Source organism: Ailuropoda melanoleuca, chromosome 3 (genome assembly GCF_002007445.2).
Source record: "Ailuropoda melanoleuca isolate Jingjing chromosome 3, ASM200744v2, whole genome shotgun sequence".
In the NCBI taxonomy this organism is placed as follows: domain Eukaryota; kingdom Metazoa; phylum Chordata; class Mammalia; order Carnivora; family Ursidae; genus Ailuropoda; species Ailuropoda melanoleuca.
The window spans coordinates 12,303,335-12,313,434 of record NC_048220.1 but is presented as its reverse complement, the minus strand read 5'-3'; the positions used below and the strand labels follow the sequence as shown (position 1 = coordinate 12,313,434).

The 10,100-nt window shown below is 36.1% G+C and overlaps 1 long non-coding RNA gene across 1 annotated transcript; it reads left to right on the top strand.

Moving 5' to 3' along the window:
• Positions 1-563: 563 nt before the first annotated feature.
• Positions 564-8,418, top strand: LOC117801387. The gene is made up of 3 exons (XR_004623877.1): positions 564-673; positions 760-957; positions 8,155-8,418. It is a non-coding gene; the product is annotated as an uncharacterized LOC117801387 (long non-coding RNA).
• The last annotated feature ends 1,682 nt before the right edge of the window (positions 8,419-10,100 follow it).

Genomic DNA, 10,100 nt, shown 5'->3' with positions numbered 1-10,100 from the left:
CAATCTTATAAAGGGTTTTACCAACAAAACACAGAGGGATCACCCACGTGTCCAAATGGAGGGGTGGCGTGGTACATGAAATGAAAAACGCCCTCAGGTAAAAGTGCCCACAAGATGAGATGAGCTGTGTAGTGAAAGAGCATTATGCACAGATTCCTTCATTAAATGTACTTATGATGTGCCTAAATTTCCTTAATCCTAAGATTATGGATAAAAACATTAGAAAGTATAAACAAAGTTTAATGGTAAACCTCAAAATCATAAAAATACAAAGATAAATTATAGTAAATGAACCCTACTATATGCTGAGGGAAAACAAAATCTATGACATGGGATGTTTTCTTCAAGTCTTTAATGTAGGAAATAGAAGACTTCATTCAGTAGTTTTAAAATGTACTTCCCAAGTGGTGGTTTACAACATAGAAGCACAGAGCAATTGAGGAAGATGACGATCGATGTGAGTTGGTCTCGTCAGCGAAATGTTTCAGTTAGGGGGTGCTGTGAATGCTGTGTTTTGCACAATGCTTAGAAGTTGTGTGGTTAAAAGGGGAATATAAGTAAAATTGAGAGAAGTGAAAGAATAGAAACAAACCCACCGCAGCAATAAGGAATATGGCAAGCTTGGAAATAATGATGGGACACATCATAGAAAGCTCATAAACCAGGCAGAGAGGTGGGGGCTTCACGTTCCAAGTAACTGAAGCAGGGTAATTTACTGAGAAGACTCTACGTTGATTGCTTCATTCTCTATTTCTTTAGAGTTCTGCTCATCACGCCTTGATTCAATAATATTTCTCAGTAGCAAAGAGTCGTAGCTTCTGGATCAATGTCTATTCCCGTGTTTTATCAAAATTTAAACCCACTGTGAAGGATACTAGTGAGTGTTCCAGAAGAACAGAGGAGAGGAGCATAACTTGAGGGACAGCCAAAAGGGAAAGAGAACTCTCCTGCAAGCAGGTGAGTCTGTATGCTTAACAAGCCACGTGGTACTCTCCCGAGGGCCGGGGGGTGGGGGGTGGTTCTCAGAATATATATTGTTTCATTTTTTACAAGTTTTCAACCACTAGCAAATGTTAAATTTACAAAGTGCCTTTTTAACATCTATGGCGTTAAAAATAGTTTTTCATTAATGCAGGAAATTATTTGAATAATTCTTGAATTCCTAGAATAAGCCCCACTTACAAAAGTGTTCTAAGAAAGGATATGACCATTTGTAGTTGTCCCCTTTGTGATATTTTTGTTGGGTTTTTGTTATCAATGTCATGAGAGCATCATAAAATAATTTATAAACCTTCCCTTCTTGCAAATAATTTAAATACTACTGAAATTTTTATTTCTTACAAGTTTACTAGAATTGCCCCCATCAAAATGACTGGGATTGTTGCTCTCTCACAGAGTAGCTTTTCAACAATTTTCTCTATTTTATTTATTGTGATTGGTGAGTTTCCATTGTGTCTTCTGAGGGCAGTTTTGATAATTTTATTTATCTACAAAGTTATAAATTCCATTCATATTCTAAAATTTATTTGTATAGTTGATCAATAGGATTCTTTGAACAAGCTTTTGTGTGTATGCGTGTAGTTATTTCCTTATTAGCATTTCTCCTTTTGTGATTAATGCTTTTTCTTTCCGTACTCTCTTACCTGAGGGTTTAGCATTCCACTGCTCTGACCAAAGATTATGTTCCTGCATTACTTTATTAGTACTACCATTTTTTTTTGTTTTGTTTTCTAGTTTTTTATTTGTTTCTACCTTTATTATGCTTTGTTATGCTTCCTTTGGATTGATTTTGTTGTCCTAACTTCAGTTGGTTGTTCAATTCACTTATTTTCATTTTATTTTACTAACGTACGCATTTCAGAAAATAAATGTTTACCTAAATGCTGCTTTAACTGTATGTAGGGCTATCCTGTAAAATGATTAAGAATCCCATCCCTGGAGCTGGAATGCCTGGGTACAAATCCTATTTATTTTATTGACTAGTTGTAAGATCAGGAAGCAAGTCATTTATGCCTTGCTGTGGCTTTATTTTCTCACTGATAAAATGTGGATGATAATAGTTACTTTACTAAATAGTTATGAAGATTACATGGGTTAATATTTAGAGCAAAACCTGATGCCTAGTAGGAGTTTAAAAAAAGTTCTTGATAAAATGATTACATGACAAGATGTTTATTCTCAATTTTAAATTGTATTTTGCTGAGTCACTAAAAAGACTAGGCTGTAAGCCACGTAGAAAGAGTGTGTCAAATTTCCAGATATTAAGCATAATCCAGAATCTTAAAAAAAACATTGGGCCTAATGGATCAGACAAAGGATAACTTTTCCTGGTAACTATGTGGACTCAAGGCTCATGGACCACCCAACCCCCTGACAGTGAATTGCTGCATGATCTGGTTAGAGCTGGTGGAATTAAAAAAAAAAAAAAAAGCAAAAATAACTGAGTTTTATTTTCATAAGGTGGTAAAATAACTGGAATTCAGAACAAAAATTATGTTGATATCAAGTATAAAAACAACTGTCAACTATCCCTTAGGGCAGTGGCATAAAAGAGACCAGATTTAGCCTTCTGTCCCAAATGGATTTAAAAGACAGACAAATTTTATAAAACACGTTTTCAAGTACTAGCAACCCAGGACTATTTTTTTTTCCTTTAAAGATTTTATTTATTTATTTGACAGAGAGAGAGATAGCCAGCGAGAGCAGGAACACAGGCAGGGGGAGTGGGAGAGGAAGAAGCAGGCTCCCAGTGGAGGAGCCTGATGCAAGGCTAGATCCCAGACCAGCAGGATCTCGCCCTGGGTCGAAGGCAGACGCTTAACCACTGAGCGAGGACTATTTTTGTTTAAGATTTATTTATTTATTTATTTTAGAGAGAGATAGAGAAAGCACAAGCATGAGCAGGGGGAGGGGCAGAGGGAGAAGCACACTTCCTGCTGAGCAGGGAGCCCAATGCTAGGTTTGATCCCAGGACCCCAGGATCATGACCTGAGCCAAAGGCAGACACTTAACCCACTAAGCCACCCAGGGACCCCCTGAGACTATCATTCTTGAATAAAGGGAAGAGAAAAGAGAACTCTAGAATACGATTACCTAAACTGAGCGTGGCAGTTTTGAGAAGAAACCTCACTCTGAGGAAAGGACTACCAGAAAGAAGTGGGCAGAAAAATTGTTGGAGCTTACAAAGGCCAGGGAAATGTTTCTGTTTCCATACGCCAGAATAAAAATACCTCGTAATGCATGAGTTTTGAATAAAATATTTTAAAAGGTATTTGTATAGTAGGGGGTCAAAGATAACTTTGAATTAAGTGTTTCTCTGCATTTGCAACAAAAACGAACTTGAAACGGGTTAAACTGATGCCAACTGAAAGACAAAAAGACAATCCAGTACTCATTTAGAGAAACAGCAAAACGCAGCATCCAATAACATCCAGGATTCACTTGGACCACCACAAATTACCACTCATAAAAATAAATAGGAAAATATGACTCATCATCGAGAGATGAAAATCAATAAAAGCAGACCCAAGAATGACATAAATGAAGAAACTGGGAGGATAGAAGGTCTAAACGCTTATTATAAGTATGGTCAAAATGTCAAAAAGGTAGAGGAAGAAATGTGAGAGAAATAGAAGACATTAAAGGAACACAAATTAAACACCGAGTGATGAAAAAATAGTGCCTAGAATGAAAATAAAAAGTATACTTGACACTACAAAAAAAAAAAAAGATTAGTGAACTTTAAGACATAGCAATAGAATCTATGAAGATTAAACAAAGACAGTAGAAAGACCAAAAAAAAAAAAATCTAGAGATCTGTAGTACCAGAAAAGGCAGACTTGGGAGTACCTAGTAGTCAAAAGCTTTGAACTTTTAACGAAAATTATCATCATATTGTTCTAAGAATCTCAACCAAGACCAAAGACATTAAGACATTATTTAGAGGAACATAAATAAAAACAAGTTTCTCGTGAGAAACCATGCAAGCCAGAGGACAAGAAAGCAGTGTTTTTTTTAATTATGAGGGTAAGGATGGAGAGGGTGGGTATTGTCAATAAAGACTTCTAAAATCCAATTAAAAAAAATGTATCTCAAAAATAAAGGTGAACTAAAGGAATTTTAAGGCAAAAAATAAGCTGATAGCTTCTTTTTTTTTTTAAGATTTTATTTTTATTTATTCGACGNTGTATCTCAAAAATAAAGGTGAACTAAAGGAATTTTAAGGCAAAAAATAAGCTGATAGCTTCTTTTTTTTTTAAGATTTTATTTTTATTTATTCGACGGAGATAGAGATAGCCAGCGAGAGAGGGAACACAAGCAGGGGGAGTGGGAGAGGAAGAAGCAGGCTCATAGCAGAAGAGCCTGACGTGAGGCTCGCTCCCGTAACGCCGGGATCACGCCCTGAGCCGAAGGCAGACGCTTAACCGCTGTGCCACCCAGGCGCCCCCTGATAGCTTCTTCTTATTTATCATCAGAAAACATTCAAGGAAGATTAGAGAAAGCTTTCCAGGCCAGAATCAAAAATTTGGACCTATGTAAAAGAATGAGCACCACGGGAAAGAGCAAATATATGCGTAATTATAAAAACATTTTTTCCTTCTTTTAATTTTCTTTAAAGAACAAGTGACTATTTAATGCAAATAAGAGCAATATGATACAGGTTCATAACAAATGTATGAAATGGATGAAAACAGTATCACAAAGGATAGGTGGGGAAGTGAATGTGTATTGTTCTAGTCTTCCTAAGAAATCTATGAAGTATGAAATTATTTGAAGGTAGGCTGAGTAAATTATATAGATAGCATAAAACTTAGAGCAACTAATTAGTTTTAAAAAGTCATATAGGTTGTCTTTTGGTTTTGTCAACCGTTTACTTTGCTGTGCAAAAGACTTTTATCTTGATGAAGTCCCAAGAGTTCATTTTTGCCTTTGTTTCCCTTGCCTTTAGTGACGTGTCAAGCAAGAAGTTGCTGTGGCCAAGGTCACAGAGGTCGCTGCCTGTGTTTTCTTCTAGGATATTGATGGATTCCTGTCTCACATTGAGCTCTTTAATCCACTTTGAGTTTATTTTTGTGTATCGTGGAAGGAAATGGTCCACTTTCATTCTTCTGCATGTGGCTGTCCAATTTTCCCAACACCATTTGTTGAAAAGACTGTCTTTTTTCCACTGGATATTCTTTCCTGCTAATCGAAGATTAGTTGACCAGAGAGTTGAGGGTCCTCTCTTCTGTTCCACTGATCTGTGTGTTTTTGTGCCAGTACCATACTGTCTTGATGATTACAGCTTTGTAATAGAGCTTGAAGTCTGGGATTGTGATGCCACCAGCTTTGGTTTTCTTTTTCAACATTCATTTGGCTATTTGGGGTCTTTTCTGTTTCCATACCGATTTTAGGATTAATTGTTCCAGCTCTGTGAAAAAAGTTGATGGTATTTTGGTAGGGATTGCACTGAATGTATAGATTGCTGTAGGAAGCACAGATATTTTAACAATATTTGTTCTTCCCAACCATGAGCCATTTTTCCATTTCTTTGTGTCTTCCTCAGTTTCTTTCATGAGTATTCTATAGTTTTTTGAGTACAGGTCTTTTGCCTCTTTGGTTAAGTTTATTCCTAGGTATTTTATGGCTTTCAGTGCAATTGTAAATGGGATTTATTCCTTAATTTCTCTTTCTTTTGTCTCACTATTAGTGAATAGAAATCCAACTGATTTCTGTGCATTGATTTTGTATTGTGCCACTTTGCTGATTTCCTGTATGACTTCTAGTAATTTTGGGGTGAAATCTTTTCAGTTTTCCACATAGAGTTTCAGGTCATCTTCAAATAGAGTCTGACTTCTTCTTTGCTGATTGTGATGCCTTTTATTTCTTTTGTTGTCTGATTGCTGAGGCTAGGACTTCTAGTACTATACTGAAGAGCAGTGGTGACAGTGGACATCCCTGTCATGTTCCATGACCTTAGGGAGAAAGCTCTCAGTTTTTCCCCATTAAGAATGATATTCGCTGTGAGCTTTTCGTATATGGCTTTTATGATATTGAGGTATGTTCCTTCTATCCCTACACTGTGGAGAGTTCTAATCAAGAAAAGATGCTGTATTTTGTCAAATAGTCAACAAAACCAAAAGACAACCTACAAAATGGGAGAAGATATTTGCAAATGTTTTATCAGGTAAAGGGCTCGTATCCAAAATCTATAAAGAACTTATCAAACTCAACACCCAAAAAACAAACTTTTATTTTGATGTAGTTTCAATAGTTTATTTTTACTATGGTTTCCTTTGCCTCAGGAGACAAATCTAGAACAAACATGCTATGGCTGATGTCTAACGGGTTACTCCCTGTGTTCTCCTCCAGCATTTTTATGGTTTCAGGTTTCATGTTTAGGTCTTAAAGCCATTTTGTGTGTGGTGTAAGAAAGTTGTCCAGTCTCTTTCTTTTGCATGCTACTGTTGTGTTTTCCCAACACCATTTGTTGAAGAGACTTTTTCCCATTGGATAGGCTTTCCTGCTTTGTCAAAGATTAACCAACCATACAGTTGTGAGTTTATTTCTGGGTTTTCTATTTTGTTCTATTGCTCTATGTGTCTATCTTTGTGCCAGTACCGTAGTGTTTTGTTTACTATAGCTTTGTAATATAACATGAAGTCCGGAATTGTGATGCCTCTAGCTTTGCTTTTCCTTTTCCAGATTGCTTTAACTATTCAGGGTCTTTTCTGGTTCCATACAAATTTTATTTTTATTTTTTTAAAGGTTTTATTTATTTATTTGAGAGAGTGAGAGAGTGTGTAAGAACAAGCAAGGGGAGCAGCAGGCAGAGGGAGAAGCAATCAGAGGGAGAAGCAGGCTCCCCACCAAGCAAGGAGCCCAACAAGGGACTTGATCCCAGAACTCTGGGATCATGACTTGAGCCGAAGGCAAACACTTAACTGAGCCACCCAGGCATTCCTGTTCCATACAACTTTAAGAATTGTTTGTTCTAGTTCTGTAAAAACTGCTGTGATATTTTGATAGTGATTGCATTACATGTGTACATTGTTCTGCATGGTATAGACATTTTAACCATGTTTGTTCTTCCAATCTACGAGCACAGAATGTCTTTCCATTTCTTCTTGTCATCTTCAGATTTCTTTCACCAGTGTTTTATGGTTTTCAGGATACAGGTCTTTCACCTCTTTGGCCAGGTTTGTTCCTAGACATCTTATTTTTGTTACCATTGTAAATGGGATTGTTTTCTTGATTTCTTTCTGCTGCTTCATTATTAGTGTATAGAAATTCAACAGGTTTCTGTACATTGATTTTGTATCCTACAACTTTACTGAATTCATTTATCAGTTCTGGGAGTTTTTTGGTGGACCCGTTAGCGTTTTCCACATATAGTATCACGCCATCTGCAAACGGTGAAATTTTTACTCCTTCCTTGCCAATTAGGTGGTTTTTATTTCTTTTTGTTGTCCGATTGCTGTGGCTAGGACTTCAGTACTGTGTTGAATCAAAATGATCAGAGTGGACATCCTTAGGTTCCTGACCTTAGGGGAAATTTGTCAATTTTCCCCCCTGAGGATAATATTATGCTTATTCATGATGGTATCCATCATGAATGGGTGTTGTACTTTGTCAAATACTTTTCCTGCCATCTACTGAAATGATCATATGGTTCTAATCCTTTCTCTTATTTATTTATCACATTGACTGATTTGCAAATATTCAATCACCCTTGCAACACAGGAGTAAATCTGACTTGATTAATTAATTAATGTAGGAGTATTTTCCCCATACTCATTCTTCATTGAATTTATCACCATTAAAAATAAGAAAACTGCATTTAAATTCAGTTTTAGGAGGAATCCTTACAAAATTATTTTTTTCTACTTTGTATTCAAATATTTATTACATTCATTTCTACCAGTCCTTCACATCAATCACATTTATTTGTACCATCATTTAATCCTAGTTTCATTGATTATACTTTAATTATAGGCAATTAATTCTTTATCTACATTTATCCCACAACCAATATTAGTTGTTCATGTATCATGTTGATATCCTCTCTTATATATTCTAGAATGTAACATTTTTGTGACTGTCTGCCTGAAATATAAAGAAGTTAACACTGGTTGTATGTTTGCTATTTTTTTCTTTTCCTTTTTTTCCCCCTAGGCTCCACACCCAGCATGGAGCCCAACACAGGGCAGGAACTCATGACCTTGACATCAAGACCTGAGCTGAGATCAAGAGTCAGATGCTCAACTGACTGAGCCACTCAGGCACCACATATTTCTTTTTTTCTTATATGGAATATACCATCTACCTCAAGAGTCGTATATTTTAAGTTGAAATATATACGAATATTAAACAATAACCTTTACCAGTTATATGCTCTAATTATAACATTTAGTAACATTAAGACTAAAACATGCTAACCTGGATCAAAATGGCAATTTCTTGTTCATTTTGCAGTAAAAAATAGAGAATCAAATTAAGATTTTTATATCTTAATAACAAGAAAAATATCTAGAAATGACAGTATAATGTAAGAATTTGGAGGACATAAATATTATAAAATAAAACAAAACTTAGCAAAAGGTATGTAGCCTCTGGTTTGGGATACACCTTGGCTTTGCCTCAAATATGAGAGGAACTAAGGAAAATATTAAAGGTGTTTAACCCATGAATCTTTCAACTTAACTGCAATCAAATACACTGTGAAACATTTCAGAAACTAAAGGGTCAAAAAACATGATGGAGGCATGGTGAATTAGTTATTTGTATTCCCCTTTAATGCCGAACGTGCGGTTAGAGAAGGAAACACAGAGAGAGAGAGACCCCTAGACAGACTGGCAATGACAATAAAAAGACTTCTAAAACTTCATCTTACAGTCAAAGGGCATGATGACTCACTCAATTCTACTCCTGAAATTAAAAATAAATAAAATAAATTAATTAAAGGTATTATGGGATCAAATAAAACAAAAAGTCAAAGTGCAGTGAATAAAGGGAACCACGGGCCAGATTTTTGTGTTTAGAAGTTACCGCTCACTGCAGTAGGGAGATTGGCTTAGAATATAAGATGAGGAGCAGAAAAGAGTTTGATAGGTCTGCTCTAATATAAGAGAGAAGGAAAAATTGGAACTGGTTACAATAGGGGTGCAGAGGAATAAGGAGATTTAAGAGCTATTTTTAAAGTATACTATAAGTGCTTAGTAACTGAGATAAGGTGAAGAGAGATGGAGAAGGGAGGGTGGCATCAGGTTTCTGACTTTGGAGACAAAGTACTGTGAATGGAAAAAAAAAAGCTGGCTTGAGTCAAGAGAAGATAAATTCAGCAAAAGACATGTAAATTTGGGGTGACTGTGAGACTTTAAAATAGACCAATCAAAAGGCAGGTGAGTATTAAAATGATATGCATCTCTGTTTGCCCTAAACAGCTGTGGTTTGTCTTTGCTTTTCATTCTTCTCGAGTGTCGAGTGTCCATGTAGACTGCAAATGAAATGATGTAGTGATGCGAAGGTGTCAAAATCTCTGTGCAGCAGAATTATCAATTCTGCACCTAGGAGAACATAAATGCTAGAGCTCCATGCATGGATGAGATTAACCATTAGTAACATGGAGAACAGGGAGATGATGAAAAAGAAAAAAAAAATTGATGGACACCAACATTTTGGCAACAGGCAAGAAAACTTGCAAAAGAGAGTCGGTTACTCCGGGATAAAAGGAAAACCAGAAGCTATGCTCAGAGCATTCAAACTGTGAAATTTTAGTTAAAGAAAACATTCAACTCTAGAAGCTAGATAACACAGACATGATATTCCAGCATTTGAAAATACCATCAATTATTTATCAAGTCCACTGTTAGCTATTTGGGTTGCACTGAATGTTTCACTGCTAAGACTAATGCTACTATAAATTTCCTTGCCTAAGTCCCTGGTGCATAAGTGCAGGAGTTTCAGCAGAGTATATTCTAAGATGCAGAAGTGCTACATATTAGGATATGTAGATGTTTAACTGCACTAAATGATGTACAGTTGTTTTTGAGAGGGGCTTAACGAAATTATGCTCATACAAGCAGACTCTGAAAAGCCCTACTCCTGGTAATTCTCACCAA